Source organism: Felis catus, chromosome F2 (assembly GCF_018350175.1).
Source record: "Felis catus isolate Fca126 chromosome F2, F.catus_Fca126_mat1.0, whole genome shotgun sequence".
NCBI classification, from domain to species: Eukaryota; Metazoa; Chordata; class Mammalia; order Carnivora; family Felidae; genus Felis; species Felis catus.
The window spans coordinates 30,611,109-30,628,602 of NC_058385.1; the positions used below are offsets into that span (position 1 = coordinate 30,611,109).

Genomic DNA, 17,494 nt, shown 5'->3' on the forward strand with positions numbered 1-17,494 from the left:
AGGGAGAGACAAAGAGACAGTGAGTGCAAGTAGGGGAGAGAGGCAGACGGGGAGAGAGAGAGAGAGAGAGAGAGAGAGAGAGAATGAATCTCAAGCAGGCACCATGCCCAGTGTGGAGAGTGATACCATGCAAGGCTCAATCTCGTGACTGTGAGATCATGACCTGAGCTGAAATCAAGAGTCAGATGCTTAACCAACTGAACCACCCAGGCACCCCTAGGCATTATTCTACATACATTGTGTTGATTATCTAATTTAGTTCCCTATAGCACTATATTGTAGGGCCTATTCCTATTTCATTTTATAAAGGAAGAAACCAAGACTTAGAAGGTTTTGGTAGCTTGGCCAATCTCAAACAGCTGTCATGCAGAGTCTGATCTTCTAGGCGGTCTGCTTCCTGAGCCTGTGTTCTAAATCACTATGCTATATTTTTCTCTCAGTTTAGACATTTAAGCCACTTACTTATTGAATAAATGAATGAGGAAAAAGTGCAGATTGGCAAGTGCCACATATAATAGAGGGTCATGTTGACACATTTTATCTTGTCCATATGCTGAAAAGGACCATTAAAAGATTTTAAGAAAGCAATGACATAGTCAGACCTAGAGACTTGAAAGATGTCTTTATTATGTGTATGGAAGATAGGAAGGAAAAAGAAAAGATTCAAATCCGAAAGTAATTTCACTAGAGTATAAAATAAATTGGCAAAGGGAATAAGGACTACATTATATCATAAAAGGTTTGAGGTTCTTTCAAGTTCTTGATGGCATACTTCTTGTCTCCTTCATAGTCTTATTTCCTTCCCCAATATATCACTTAGTCCAAATGCAATATTAATTGCATCTTTCAAAAACAATTTCAGAATCAACAGACTTTATAATGGTGAAATGAGACATTATATAGAGAGTGTCCAATGCAATTCTTCAAGAAAAGGAAATTCTTTTCTTTACTATCTTCATGTTCCATTCCCAAATGGCCTGGATATGAGGTGAATGTAAAATTATAACAGTCTTTAGTTTAGAAGAAGCATAGCCACAAAACTATTTAGAAAATAAGGATAAGTGTCCAAGCTTGGAGAACTTTACTTTGGTGACTTTAGAGGATAGAGAAAAGTCAGCAAATGTGTTTTAATTTTGCCTGTTTTGCTTATTCTGCTTACTTCTGGTCAGAGCTAATGCTTTCAAATGATCCCAAATGGACTTTAAAATTCGGCTAACTGCAAGCACATATGCAAGCAGGAATAGGATGGTATGCAGTTAAAACTGCATGTATTTATGTAAATGCATAAAATAAATATAACATAAAAAATCCCTCTATCTGGGTGTGTTTGGTGTGTGTATGTGTGTGTGTATACCAAAAATTAAAAGAGATTTCTTAAACAGAATATATTGAGATATTTATTCTGATGTAAATAATATGACCCAATGTATCAGTTAAATAACATGTGATAAAGTATGTTGGGCTAAATTTCTAGTTTCTACTGTAAATGCTATAAATCTATTCATGTATATAGATATACATGGTAAAATAGAAAACTTAATGTGTAACAAGAATATTCAATGAATATATCAGAAAATACTATCAGTAATCACAAAAATACTAAAGAAACAGGTTCTGCAAGATGTTACGTAGTTTTGCTGAGTGTGTAGGACTTGTATTTTTTGAAAATGTAGAGTCCCTCTGTGCATTATTTAACTTTCAAAGCAATGAATTGCAAGGACTAGAGTTATAGAATGAATTCTTTATAGGAGAGAATCTGGGGAGTGCCACAGAAGGAGACAATGGCAAATGAAAAGGGAAATTTCTTCTATATTCCTCTCTCTGTAAATGCATATTTTTAGTGCAGGGAGAACACTTAGCTGAATAAACAACAATTACTCTGTTAACATGAGGTTTATCAGGGAAAAATAAATGAAAAGAAAATTTGCATGTACTGTTACAGTTCTTTCCCTGTATTGTATATTGACTTTTATTATTTTATTTATTGGATACAGACAAACTGTATCCAGCTTTATTAAAGCTACTTTTCATAAACAATCATGGTGTTTCAGGCAGGACATGGGGAGACAATCTTAACAGTATACAACTTTCAAACTGCTTTCTTAAATAGACTACCAAAATCAGAAAGCCACTATAAAACCCAATGAAGTCTTCATTTGATGCTCTGAGCAGGGAAAGTTCAGAGGGTGGGTTGACATTTCACATTTAGCATGTTGCTTAATAACTTTTCACAAGTTGACCTTGACTTTTAGGAAATGAAATGAAAATGGCAGAATTATTAATCTGAAGATCCACAAGCTAAAAAAGGAACTCTTTTTGAGAGATGCCATCTCCAGGGTGACACTGTAAAGTCCAGAATGCCTGACATACTGAGAACCACTGGGGGGAGGGGGTCAGGTTCCAACAGGTCTCTGGGTTTAAAGAGGTCAAGTCTATGTTGAAGCAGAGAGGGAAGAAAAGACACAAAAAATGAATTTTAGTTTTTCCACACCACAAGACATTTGTGCCAAGATGGTTAATGTCTGCTAACATCAAGGAATCCCTCTTCCTGGGAACCAAGAGGAATTTTCTGAAAACTAGCAGGGAAAGGTGTTCCCCCTATATCAATCGAATTTCAGAGATATTCTATTGGTTCCATAGACCCTTCCCTCAAAACATCAAGGGAGTGTTCTGTGTGCTAATACTATAGTTTAAAAATAATTAAAAGAAGATTCTGCATTTTTATAAAAGTTGATAAAAAATAGTATTTCAAACTGTACAGTCACCAGAAGTGCACACACTTCACTTGGCATCTCCAGCACCTTCAGCTTTCTGTGCCTGGTCTGTTTTGGCATCTCCATTTTCTGCAGGGTCATTCGCATCCTTGCCAGCATCAGCTTTCCCCTTTCCCCCTTCGGGTTCCTTGTCTCCCTTCTTTGCAGGGGCTTAGGCTCTGGCTTTGGAGGAGCAGGTTTAGCAGATAAACTTGCAGATCTTCTCTGTGGCTCATCCTTCACCTTGGTTTTATCTCCTTTAGCATTCCCTTCAGCCTTTGTCTTGGGCATGGTGGCGACAGTGGCAGGCCATAGGCGCTGGACGCAGGATGTCCTGGTGCATGGGCTTTGGTAGGTCCGGGAGTCATTCTTGCCTCTTCTTCTTCACACTGCTTGTACTGACTTTCAGTACTTATATTTTTCTTTCTAGTTTCGATGATTTATCCACCATTAATAGCTTATCAGTAAGTTGTCATAATTTAAATATTTTCATAATGATCCTAACATAAATATGATTGAGAACATATATAAATAAAATGAGTGAATCACAGTAATTTCTTATGTGAGAAAAGTAAGGGAAGATAAATTAATACCTGGATTTTTATCACTAAATAATAATAATATAGGGAGGTGGGAGTGGGTGAAATGGGTAAAAACAGTCAAAAGGTACAAATTTCTAATTATAAAATAAATAAGTCATAAGGATGTAATGTGCAACATGGTGACTGTAACTAATAGTACTGTATTGTATATCTGAAAGTTGTTAAGAGAATAGGTCTTAAAAGTTTTCATCACAAGAAAAAAAATTTTGTACTGTGTATGGTAATGGATTTTAACTACACTTGTGGTGATCATTTTGCAATATATACAAATATTGAATCATTATTTTTTATACATGAAACTAATATAATATTATATGTCAAGTATATCTTTATTAAAAGATAATAAAATAAAAATATTATGATTCATAGAAATCAATATGTCAAGAACTTTACATTTTTATTAATAAAAGGCAACTCTGAAAAAGATTGAAGATTTTATTTAGAAAAGACTGTATTGGAGAAAATGGTTTTTTTTCCCTGGAATATATCAGTGTTATGCTGGAGACAGATATAGATATATATATGACATATATGATCATTCAAAAATGAATACACGTATATGTACAGCTGAGTATGTAAAAATAGGATGCAATTTTGCAAGCGATAAAAAACAATTGGATTACATATTTGATTTTATACATCTTTATATTTAAATTTTCTTGAATTTCAAGTTAATTAGTCTTTTAAAAAATGTTTATCTAACTTGAGAGAGAGAGCATGCATGAGCAGGAAAAGGACAGAGAGAGAGGGAGAGAGGATCACAGACTGTGAGATCATGACCTGAGCTGAAATCAAGAGTCAGTGGCTTAACTGATTGAGCCACCCAGGCGCCCCTCAAGTTAATTACTCTTTATAACGGTCTATAGAATCTGGAAGAATTCATGGTAGTTTATATGCCTGAAGGATATAAGATATTAAAAACAGTTATGACGGGATTTGAAGGGCAACCCACATTTCTGCCCAGCCATGTCTCGCCACAAATGGGGTGCTGCCCATATTTCTGTCTGGCCATATATTGGGGCACCCAAATTAATGGTTGCCAAACCAAATTATCAGGACACAAAGTGTGACAAACAAGAAGGCAATAGCTACTCCTGGAAGGGAAAGGATCCCAACCAGTGTTTTTTCCTGACAATCTGAATTTGAAAAGGAAAGGACAATGTGACATTTTACCTTCCTTTGTCATCCTGGCATCAAAGATCTGGGAGAGAGGACTTTGGCAAGAATTCTTAGCCTTTGCTGGCTTCTGCCAATTTTCCCAGGATGCCGTCTACAGGCTTAGGAGACAGTTGGGTGTCCCATTAGGTCTCATCCTGGTCACCAAAACCTTTAGAGGAGGAAAAATAAGTTTCCTTTTACTTTTTATATTGAATGCCTCGCTGAAACCTCTTCTCTCTCTTTTTTTTAAATTTTTTAATATTTATTTATTTTTGAGAGAGACAGAGACAGAATGTGAGTGGGTTAGGGGTAGAGAGAGAGTGAGACACAGAAGCAGAAGCAGGCTCCAGGCTCTGAGCTGTCAGCACAGAGCCCAGTGTGGGGCTCGAACTCACGAGCTGTGAGATCATGACCTGAGCCGAAGTCGGATGCTCAACCGACTGGGCCACCCAGGCGCCCCAGAAACCTCCTTTTCTCTAGGGCACCTTGTAAATGGATAAACTTATCTACAATGGTTAAAAGTTCTGTTCTATGGCCACTGTAGTTCAGGATTATCTTTGGTAAGGTTAACGTTACTTATTCAGCCTCAAAATTTTATTCACCTGATGCCTCACACTGGATGCAGTGTGGTTTCTAAGTCAGAAACAGTCTCATCTGGACCCAATCTGACTGCGTCCAGAAAGAGAAATGCTTAAATAAAGTCTGAAAGCTCAAAATGCAAAAGCCACAGAGGTAGAATCCAGGATCTGAGAAGGACTTACTCATGACCTCCAGAGATGGTGAGAAAGCAGCAAGCTCACGGGCATAAGAGGTATCTACACAAGGTTGCTCACTGCTCCTGGTGGCCATTGGGGTGTCTCCTTTGGTTCCTGCTTCTGACCCCTGAACTGTTAAAAGATAAACTGAAGCATATTAAGAATTTTAAGGGTTCATTTGAGCAACAATCGATTCAAATTGAGCAGTTGTCCGGAGTACTTAAACCAGAAGTAGTTAGGAGTGCTCCCTGAGGAGACAATTCTTTGCTTTGCTATGGGCTCAAAATACATAATTATTAATTCATAAAACATTCACGGAGTGACAAGGTGCCAGCATTAAGCCTGGGGTTCAGGATTTAAAGGTGAATAAGGAAGTCTTTGCCCTTACATAGCCTACAGTATGGTAGACAGATTGTAAGACTCCAAGTGATAGTAAAGGAAAACCATAGACCAGCTATCTTGCCCTGTATCTGAGATTATATGGCGTGTGATACAGCTTCATGTTTAAAGTTTTCTTTCTCTTAGAACACAAATTGGTGAAGCCTTCTGCTATTTCTGAAGGTTAAAACAATTCTGGATTCTTGCACCAAACTCCATTTCACTCTTTGCTTAAACTATTTTAGGAGGACATCTCTCGCTCCTAAACTATCTTTTATCCCTATGAAAGCATTAATAGCCCTGCTGATGCTGGGTAACCAAGAACTCAGAAGAAAAGTAAAATAAGGTTTTAGTTGTTGAGCGCTGATTCTGATGGACCGAAAAGCTGTTATGAGACTTGAATGCACCCCACAGCGTGAGTCAGCGGGTCAAGTTCCGCAAGGCTCACAATGAACCCCTTGCCTGAGTTAGTACTTACTGGACTTTTCCTCTCTGCATGTGTCCAGCAGAATGATTGGGCTGGGACTAGGACTGATTTTTGTGTGTATGTGCTTTTTTAATTGGTGAACTTACTGATCATAAAAAGTTCAAATATATGTATAAAACATTCTAAAGAAGCCCCTGTATCCAATTAGAAAATTTCTCTGTACAGATGTATATCTTATCTCTTCTAATAATTACCTTCAAAATAACTATCTGTAATAAAAGACTTAGTAAATTATAGTAATAGTTCCTACCACCATTCAAATAAAATGTTGAAATAAAAAGGAAATTAAGAATTGGCCTGGATACCTGTCCTTCATTATTCCAATCCATAAGCCACATCAAGGGCACAAAAGGCTCTCCACTGAACACTCTCCCACTTGTGCCCCCATTAATTACACTGTATGAACACAGAGACCTTTCAAAGAAATGAGTGGAAAAGGCTGTCACAATTTAGTTGAAAAACTGAATAGATGATGTTTGATTTATTTTTTCCTATTAAAATTAAATTAGGGTTAAACTGGAATAGTCATTACCATTTATACAAACCGTATTTACAATGAAGTATCAATTTTAGAGTGGCCAGAAGGACCTTGCAGATGAAATAAGCTTAAGCCCTGGACCACACTTTGACAAAGATTCCTATATACAATTAGGCATATAAATGAACTTAGCTGCTACTTTCAATCTGACATTCCTATAAGACTTAGAAATAAATCCCATCAGCATGAACATTTTAAAAAGATCAGTTGTGAGTTTCTTTTAGTGTGTAGCAGAAGAAATACTGCTCAAACTAAGTATTTTATACTTTATTTAATTGAACCCTCCCATTTGCAAATTATTTACAAAAAAGAATACAATGAAAAACATGAACTGATAAAAGTATCAGACACTGCTAGCAGATCAGAAAAACTGCTGTTTCCTATTACTAAGCTACTAACTGGTAGTATAAGTAAATTATTTTCCTGACTAAATGAGTTTGGAGGTTTTTTCTACTTAATAGGAAGGCAATAATGAGCTAAGTGTGTGAATGTCTTGGAGTTCTCAGAAGAAAAGCGGAGTGTAAATATAGTCATAATAATAATCATTAATATTTTAATACCATAATGTGTCTTGCTATAAGCTGATCCTTAGTTATTGATCTGACAAATGATATTCTCAGATGATTTGTTGAAGTCAAACATCTTGGGCATGGTGATCTTGTAGTTTTTACTACATGTAAAGCTGGGTCATAACATTTAGTTCATATTATATTCAAATGTGCAGAGAAAAATCTAGTTTATTGTGTATTTAAGCTAATTTGGATTTCTTCCTGGGAGGAAATTTAAGTAAATGCTCAATCTATTTTAACTTTTCCAATGCAATATTATAATCTGTCCCTTCATGCTGTGGTCAAGCTGTCTGCTTGCCTTCTCTTCCCCTCTTATGATAGCACATAGGTACATAGGCCAGTGGAAGTGGCTTAAATGACTATGACATGAGAGGGAATTGCCAATCCGGGACCCAAGTGGCATCTTTGGGTAAATGGCTATCTTCCTTGTCTACCGGTTGGTAGGGACCTCTTGGAGCCAAAGTCTTGGGAGAGGAAATTAGGGACACCTATCACTCTCTTGTTCTCCTTGTCCCTATTCTTCTTACCAACTCTCAGGCTAGAAGAAGCACAGTCTCTTCTTTATATTGTCCTCCTTCAGCTATCCAGCTGCAAGGCTTCTGCCTTATAGGTCCTAGGTGGAAGAGATAATAACTCTTGCAAAGGAGATCTAGTAACACTAGCCAGTCTTGGGCTTTCATATGTGAAAGAAGGCAAAATGGCTACCAGGATATTTGGGGAGGAAAAGTATCAATACAATAAACTAATGTGCAAGACAATTACAGTTTCACTGAGTACCTATCTGCTTCCCAGAAATTAAATATTAATATTTTCTTTCTCTTTTCATTTCTCCTGTAAGAAATTCTGTTCTCCTTATAGATAGAGGATGCCTTAGGCCAACAAAGTCAAAGTCAAATACACAGAAATGTAAAAAAGAAAGCACATTAATACTTTTGTAATTAATTTTTAATATCACACAATCTTCGAGTTTTTAAAACTTGGCTTAGTCGTGAGGTATTCTATTTTGAAAATGTCATGAAATGCATATTTGACTCAAGCTATCATGGTGTACTTTCACGCAGTATGTATTTACTCATTTCTGTGTGCAACGGGTGTCTTTGAAAAGCATATTCTTTATTGTGGAACTTAAAATAGTTGCCATATATTCTTTTTTGGTCACATCTTTCTTCCTCGCCTATTACTCCCCTTTCAGTTCCACCCTTTTGCTTGAAGTTTTAAAATCTACATTGGTCTTTGTTTTTCATACTATTTCTCACTTAGGTTGGCACTAAAGAACCTAATGAAACTTTCTCCCCCTCTATTTAAACTCCTTTCTAGCATTCCAGTTTTAATGGAGTCAAGTGAATGTACTGACATTTATTACTTACAGGGTCCTGCTCTCTGCACAATGATCTAGTTCAGGATTTTGTTTTTCACATACTCGCATATTTCTTTCTCCCTACTTCTGTCCATCAATCCATGTCATGTAATTATACCAAATCTACTTCTAGTCTCATTTTCTACAGAAAGAATCCCTGGTTAATAAGAGTCCATTGTGATCTTACTCTATTGATCCATTTCACCTTTTTGATTCATTATTTATTATGGAAGATTCAATTTTAATAATTTTGATGAACATTTTTTAACTAGTAAAATTAAGATTTATCTCCACAGTTTACACAGAGATATAATTTGCATATTTGGTGCATTCCTATTAAAAAAGCCCAATTCATGGCTTGTTCTGGTTTGACCTTTGTGTCATTTCCTTTACCTTTATTCGTACTCATCACTCTTCGTTCCAACTCAGTTGGTCTGAACAATTTTAAGAACTGTTTTTTGTGATAGGAAAATACTTTATAATATAACAAATAAATCTTTCCTATCTTAATATCTTTATATGATTCTGCTCTGCAGTGCTAATTGTTTTGTCTATAGTTTCAATTCCCATTGTTCAGTTTCTCGCTTTCTTTTCTTTTTCAGTTATTTGAATATTTCCTATTCAGCTCTTGTTCATAAATATTCCTAAGGTTTTTATACTTTATTAAGTATTTATTCTATTATATATCACCCAAATGTATCTCTAATATCTCTATACTTTAGCATAATGGGGTTCTATCTGACACTGGAGCTGTTGATATATAATTTGTATTCTTCATAGTTAATTTTTTTCTTAAAAAAAATTTTTAATGCTTATTTATTTTTGAGAGAGAGAGAGAGACAGATTGCTAGCAGGGGAGGAGCAGAGAGAAGGGAGACACAGAATCTGAAAGGCTCCAGACTCTGAGCTGTCAGCACAGAGCCTAATGCAGGGGCTCGAACTCACAAACCGTGAGATCATGACCTGAGCTGAAGTCAGATGCTTAACCAACTGAGCCACCCAGGTGTCCCCATAGTTACGTTTTTATCCCTGATTTGAATAAAAACTTTGTGAAAGTATGGATATCAACTATTCATTTTATACATTCATAAACATTAACAGAAATTCTCTAATCTCTTTCCGTAATACCCAAGACCATCTATTACTGTCAACAGAGTAGGCATTCTGGGAAATTAAAATTCATCACTATTATCAAGAACAAAGTACAAACAGAATTCCAGATTCATAGTTCCTAGTTTCAAGAACTCTTCATATGCTATTGCTTCTATCTGAAGTGCCCTTCCCAATCATGCAAATGTATGATTGTTCTTAAAGACTCAGCATAGTGTCATTTCCTTTATAAAATCTCTTATCTAGCTCCCTCCCCAAAACCAGCCTATCTTTCATATCCCACTTTTGATTAATGCCCAATGCTTGTCAAAGCTAGTCCCCCAATACTGTGTGTTTCACAATGTAATGTATTTTTCTGGCTACACATCTGCTCTTTGAACATCATGACTATGGACTATGAACATTGTGCCTAGGCACTGAAATGTTATTCATCTTTGTATCGTCAGTGATCAGAAAAGAGTTTATAGTCAGTCAACACTGAATAAATCTTTGGGATTCATATGAAGCTATTTTGACAAGGTGGCATTTGGTTATTACTGTAGTCAAAGCAACCAAAGTAGTAACAAAGTAAACAAAGTAGTCAAAGGAAATCTTCAGAATGAAAATTATTGGAGATTTTGTTTCCTTGCGTGTGCAGCTTGTTCACATTTATATGTATTAAACTGCATTTGTTATTTCACACATACTTTGCCCTTGGCTATATAAATCTGTTTGGAATCACAATAGAGTACCTTGATAATGGGTAAAACAGTGCTCATAACTAGACTGCCTTCTTTTGGTTGGTATTTTCTTGGTGAGAAAGTGACAGGAGCTAGGCATTGCTATCTGGATATTTAGAACATGATACCTGGTCACTTTGGACCTGGAATGATACTGATCAAATTTTTAAGTATACTGTAAAAACAAACGTTCAACTTTTTTTTCTTAACTTTAGCATGAGGTATTCCTTATTGCTTATAACAAAGGATAAGCTATAAATGTTAGCTATGATATCTTGGCTTTGTTTAAAATAACAAATAATTTTTTAATAATAAGTAAGTATGCAGTGGGGCCCCTGGCTGGCTTAGTTGATTGAGCATCTGACTTCTTGATTTCGACTCAGGTAATGGTTCCTGGGTCGTGGGATTGAGCTCTGCATCAGCCTCTGTGCTGAGCATGGAGCCTGCATAAGACTCTCTCTCTCTCTCTCTCTCTCTCTCTCTCTCTCTCTCTCCCCCTCTCTCTCTCTCTCCCTCTCCCCCTCCCTCTTCCTCTGCCCTTCTCCCCACTGTGCTCTCTCTCCCTCTCTAAAATAAATAAAAATAAATAAAAATTCTTTTAAAAAGTAAATGTGCAGTAAATTTGATAATGTATAAAGTTTGGATTAAGAAGAAATTTCTAGTTCCAGCAATATGACAAACTAGACTACCTATAGAGACCTTAACAGGAAGAAAGAATGATACATAGGGGCGCCTGGGTGGCGCAGTCGGTTAAGCGTCTGACTTCAGCCAGGTCACGATCTCGCGGTCCATGAGTTCGAGCCCCGCGTCGGGCTCTGGGCTGATGGCTCAGAGCCTGGAGCCTGTTTCCGATTCTGTGCCTCCCTCTCTCTCTGCCCCTCGCCCGTTCATCCTCTTGTCTCTCTCTGTCCCAAAAATAAAAAAAAATAAAAAAAAAAACGTTGAAAAAGAATGATACATAAAACATAATATGTAATACACACAAAATAAAGTGTAATACACTAACATTTAAATGAAACTCATGGCTGACTTTACTAGGAAAAAAGGCCTTAAGGATCAAAAAGAAAAAGAAAATGCCTTGAGAAGAAAAGGTGTAAGCTGATGCTGAGCCTTGCCACTGCTTGCCATTCTGAGGGAACTAGCCAGTCTGAGTAACTAGGAGATGGAGTCTTAAACACCCAAGAAGCACAGAAGAGAGTTGTAACTGAGACTCAGTTTAGTTTACCTAATAATGCCAGAACTCTCAACTAGCTACGCGTAGGGAAGTGGTGGACTAGAAAAAAATCCATCCCCTGGAAAAAGAGATGACTTGAAAGATTGCCATTTTGGAGTGTTCTGTAGGTTGAATTGTTTTCCTGTGATAATTCATAAATAGGGGTTTGAGATTTAATTGATCCTACCTGTATAATCTGGGAACATTCAGATAAGGAATTGACATAAAAGTGTTGAAGTCCCATAATGCCCATGGGAAAAAAACCCCAGTAGTTTGTGTTTTCAACAAAGCTATTAAAGAGCCCAAAAGGTAAAGCCCCAGTGAGGATTAGTTCATTCCAAAATTATATGAAAAGACACAAAGAAACAATGCAATATGAATAAGAGTCAGTACATCGAGAGTAGCACTGTCCCCTATCTTGTCACATAATAGAAATATTGGAAAGTGACTATGAAATAACTTTAAAATGACAAAAATCATAAGAAAATAATTTATTAAAATAGAAATTGAGGAAAATACCATGACCAAAAGATAGACAATTTTGAAAAATATCAAATAGTTGTTGAGAAATTAAAAGATATTTTCTTTGAAATTGTGTGTATTGATAGATGGTTATTTGTGATATTATATATTCAAATATATTACTCAGGAAGAGAAATATAGAGATAAAGATATCGAAAACCTAAGACACCTATCCATTTGAGAAATTCAACATGCAATTTGTAAACGTTCTTCACCTGAAGACAGAAAGTAAAATTGCCTGTTCAAAAGATAATGTCTGATAATTTCAGTATTGATGAATGACAGACATCCTCTGATATAGGACACATTGGAGGCAAGAGAAGTTGAAAGGAAGGAGAAGGTCTGAAAGATGAAGAAAAATACATTATTTATAAAAGAACAGCAGTTAGATCGGTAGCATTAAAAGAAGCCAGAATATAATATGTTCAGAATACTGGGAGAATACAATTGTAAATCTAGGTAGCTAAAGTTATGTTAGGATAAAGAAAAAAATGTTTATGCTATATTATATATTTAAAAGCTGCAAGATACTGGGGTGCCTGGGTGGCTCAGTCAGTTAAGTGTCTGACTTCAGCTCAAGTCATGATCTCATGGTTCATGGGTTTGAGCCCCGTGTCAGGCTCTGTGCTGACAGCTCAGAGCCTGGAGACTGCTTCGGATTCTGTGTCTCCCTCTCTCTCTGCTCCTCCCCCGCTCATGCTCTGTCTCTCTCTCTCTCTCTCTCTCAAAAATAAAAAAAATAATCATAAAAAAAACTGCAAGATCTTAAAAGTTCTCATTAGGAGAAAAAAATCTGTAACAATGTGTGGTAATGGATGTTAACTAGATTTCTCGTGGTTATTATTTTACAATATAAAAAAATATTGAATCGTTATGTTGTACATCTGAAGATAATGTTATGTTAGTTATATCTCAATAAAAAAATTTAGACACAAGCAGAGTTTTCCACTAACAAAACCCACTGAAAGATTTTTTTAAAAGTAATCTCTATACCCAACATGGGGTATGAACTCACAACCCCAAGATCAAATGCCACATGCTCTACCAACTAAGCCAGCAAGGCACCTTCTCTACTGTAAGAATATTCAAAAAGAAGTGAAATGAACTCAGAGGTAAGATGTGTGAAGCAAGATGAAATGGTAGTGTTAGGGGAACCTGGGTGGCTCAGTCGTTTGAGCGTCTGACTCTTTTCAGCTCAGGTCATGATCCCAGGGTTGTGAGATCAAGCTGGTCCGAGTGGGGCTGTGTGCTGAGCGTGGAGCCTGCTGAGGATTCTCTCTCTCTCTCTCTCTCGCTCTCGCTCTCGCTCTCTCTCTCTCCTCTGCCCCTCTACCCTGCTTGTGGGCTGTCTCTCTAAAATAAATGATTTAAAAAATTGTAGTGTTGGCATAAAATAGACCAATGAGACCAATAAAATAGAGAAACAGATTGAACTTATATAGTCTATTGATTTATGACAAAAGTGATATTGCAGAGATATAGAGAAGGTACTAAGTCAATTGGATATCCATATGGAAAAATTATATCCTGACATCTACTTCACCCCATATACAAACTTCAATTTCAGAATTAATCTATTATGTAAAACAATAAGATTTTTGAAAGAAAACATAGTAGAATATCTTCATGACCTTGGAGTTGACAAAGATTTATTAAACAGAACATAAAGAGAAAAGTGAAACACTGGATTCCATTAAAGTTAAAAATTCTTGTTCAATAAGAGACACCATTAAGAGAGTAAAAAGACAAGGTACATAGTAGAGGAATACATATATCTGGAAATACATTTGCAATACATATATCTGGGAAAGGATTAGATTCAGAATATATAAAGAACTTCTATAAGTTAATCACAAAAGATAGAAAAGCTAATAGAAAAATTGACAAAAGGGTGCTCCAAAGGGGATTTCTAAATGTTCAAAAAAGCATATGAAAGTGCTTATTTTACTAGTTGTAAGTTCATGGAAAGCTACAACCACAGTGAGCTACCACTGCATGCGTATTACATTGGTTAAAATGAAAAAGATATACAAGTGTTGGAAATAATGTGAAGCAACTAGAACTCTTACACTATTGATAGGAAAATAAATTAGTACAACCACTTTGGAAAATTGGTTGTAGCTATAAAGTTGAATATGTATATACCTTAGGACCCAGTGATTTTGAATAGGCCTCAGTTTACTTCTAAAATAAAGATAGTAATATCTATTTCACAAGGTTATTTTAAGTATGAAATTAAAGTGATTATATTTTAAAAACAGAAAAACCCATGGTGTTACTTTATTTTACTGTTCATCACAGTGTAATTATAGAATTTTGCATACTGTGAGTGCTTAAAAGTTGATTGAATCAAATAATTTGTAAATACTTAAAAAAAATTTCTTGTTTTATTAAACCTTGCAGGAGACAAAATAAAATTTTGCTTCAGTAAAAAACAAAGTGGGGGTGCCTGGGTGGCTCAGTCTGTTGAGCATACAACTCTTTATTTCAGCTCAGGTCATGATCCCAGGGTTGTGGGATGGAGCCTTGTGTTGGGCTCTGTGCTGAGTATGGAGCTTGCTTAGGATTTTTTCTCTCTCTCCCTCTGCTCTTCACCCCCACTCGTGCTGTCTCTCTCTCAAAACAAAACAAAACAACAACAAAACAAAGTGAAAGTCAGCAACAGTGCAAGTCTCTGAAGGACTACTTACCAGTGTCATGTTTAGGTGCCTGGATTTCAAACTTGGTTCACATTCCAGTTTTGTAACTCACTAGGAGTATGATTTATGTCAAGTCACTTATTAACTCTGAGTCTCTATTTTTTTTCTCCTTTCTAAAATAGAGATAGTGTGTCTAGCATATTATAAGCATTCAACAAATACTAGTTTTATACTGTTTGTAGAGGTAGAGATGAGTGTCATAAAATGTTTTACATTTTCAGGTTCATTAAATGAAGAAAAGTGTCAGTCAGTGAACAAACAAACAATAAACCCAGAAATATCTTGTGGTATTGAGTATAGATTCCCAGGCATCATAAAAAAATATACTATACTCAACTCTAAAATATACCTTATTAGAACTTATAAACATTCAATATATGCATAGAAAAAGGCATCTTTTATTGGCTATTTTTTTCTTTAGTTTTGATTTCACTTTTTGTTTCTCAAGTCTTAAAGAGGTTTGATCTAACTCATATTGATATTTCAGTAAAGAGTTATAGGTTGTTGTGTTTTGAGGTTTTTTGGCTATATTGCTGTGATTGGATGGATCAGTAGATCTTGAGCTTTAACCAATTTGTAACCAACTATGTTACTGGCTAAATGCTTTACCCCAGATGGCAGCACAGTTATGTAATAGAAGCTTTCAGATTTATAAATGTAATGTCCTGTGGAAGAGCCTCTTGGGAAGTTATTTTGAAACAGTAATCCCAGAAGTTCTGTGAATTTCATTTTGACACTGGGTGGGGAGGAGTTTGAGATGAGAGGGCAGAGTTCTCAGGGCACTGCCAGTTCAGCTGCAATTATTCATTTATTTAACTGTTCATACGTTAAGCTTCTTTACATAATAGAAAAAGGGGTTGGGGGGATATTACTTTCTTAGCCACAGCTGCTTTTAAGAATGGACTTAGTTAATTGTAGGAACGTTTTAATGATTTGTTTAGGCTACATCCAGCGGTAAGAGAAGAGGTATGCTTAATTGTTCTGTATAATAAAGAACAAAATACTTTTGTGCTGTAGAGCAATCTGCTAAGAATGGTGAGAAGGGAAGGAAGGAGAGAGAGAGTCCATCCTGTTCCTGGACCCAATTCCCACTTTGGTCTGGGGGTTCTCACCATACCAACAAATAATTCTTGGAACTCCAGCTGGGTGTCCTACAATTCAGCTCAATTCTGACACTACCTACCCAGAGGTTAAGGCTTCAGTCTACAAAACTGCCCCTCCCCCGGCCCCTACTTCAGACTTCAGGCACAAGCCCAGTTGTCTCTGCTTCCGACTGATGAGTTAGAGATTAGAGGTCCCCATGGCCTCCTGCTTGGACTTCAGACCCAGTCCAAAGTTCAGTTTGTTCCCAGCTGGATAGAAATCAGAGGTTACAATGACTTCCTTGGGTTCAATTAATTTGCTAGAGCAGGGCACCTGGGTGGCTCAGTTGGTTAAGTGTCTGAGTTCGGCTCAGGTCATGATCTCCTGGTTTGTGAACTGGAGCCCCACCTTGGGCTCTGCGCTGACAGCTTGGAGCCTGCTCCAGATTCTGTGTCTTCCTCTCTCTCTGTCACTACTCCAGTTGTGCTCTCTATCTCTCTCAAAAGTTAATAAACATTTTTTAAAAAATTGCTAGAGCAGCTCACAGAACTTAAAGAAACATCTTACTTACTAGATCACAGGTTTATAATAAAAAAGATAGAACTCAGGAACAGCCACATGGAAGAGATTTCTTGGACAAGGTATGGAGAAAAGTAAGAGGAACCTCCATGTCCTCTCCAGGTGATCCATTCTCCCCAAATTTCCACATGCCAGTCACCAACCCCGAAGCTACTTGTCCTCTTGGGGTTTTATGGAGGCTTCAACACATTGTGGTGATTGATGAAAAACATTAGCTAGTGGTGATTGATTTATCTTCCAGGCCCTCTCCTCTCCCATGGAGGTGGGGGTTGCTTGCTGCCAGAGACTGAAACTTCCAACACTTTAACCCTGCTTTGTTCTCCTAGTAATCACCCTACTTCCTTAAGTGGGGTCCAAAAACACCTCATAAACATAACAAGAAATACCTTTGCCACTCAATACTTCAGAAATTCCCAGGGTTTCGGGAGCTGTGACTGTAGTTTATCGAGTCATGAATGCTTCTTACAATTTATATTGCTCAGAGAGCTTAGAAGATGCTTGACAATGTACTTAGAAGCAGTTCTCTTAGAAAAGGGGCAGTGAAGTAGAGGAATCTATAAAAATGTCATCACAGAAATTTGTATAAATCTAAGAAGAGAGTCTGACTTCCTCTGGGCATAGAATTTTAGGGGTTGGAAGTGTTGAATCAACAGTTTTAAAGTACCCAACTGGAATCTGGGATACAGGGGCAATATTTCATTTGGAGAAAGGATTTTGTCCTTAGTTTTAAAAATATTCCTATAGTAAATAATTCTTACAATTACATTCTTGTTTGCACATAGAAGGAGCCATGCCACATTCCATATACTATAAAAGTTTTTACTGATGTTAAATCTACTGAAAGAAAAATAAAAAATGGTTTAACCTTACCCTTTTATTGCTGTATTGGAGGTAACTTCCATATTAATGGAATGGGTACGTTAGTCATAAAATAATTGTTGATTTCCAAGAAGCAAGTGGAATCCCCTTGGC

The 17,494-nt window shown here is 36.6% G+C and overlaps 2 long non-coding RNA genes and 1 pseudogene across 8 annotated transcripts in view; 1 reads left to right on the plus strand and 2 right to left on the minus strand.

The window, feature by feature from the left end:
- The window catches only part of LOC123383124, a 46,339-nt gene extending 41,690 nt beyond the window's left edge, over positions 1–4,649 (minus strand). The window contains exon 1 of the long non-coding RNA XR_006592523.1: positions 4,529–4,649. This is a non-coding gene — a long non-coding RNA (uncharacterized LOC123383124). The remainder of the gene's footprint in view (positions 1–4,528) is intronic.
- LOC102901503 overlaps positions 1–17,494 on the plus strand; it is a 327,171-nt gene that overhangs the window by 276,331 nt on the left and 33,346 nt on the right. The gene's annotated exons all lie outside the window — the stretch shown is intronic.
- On the minus strand, positions 362–3,274 carry LOC109496073 (annotated as a pseudogene).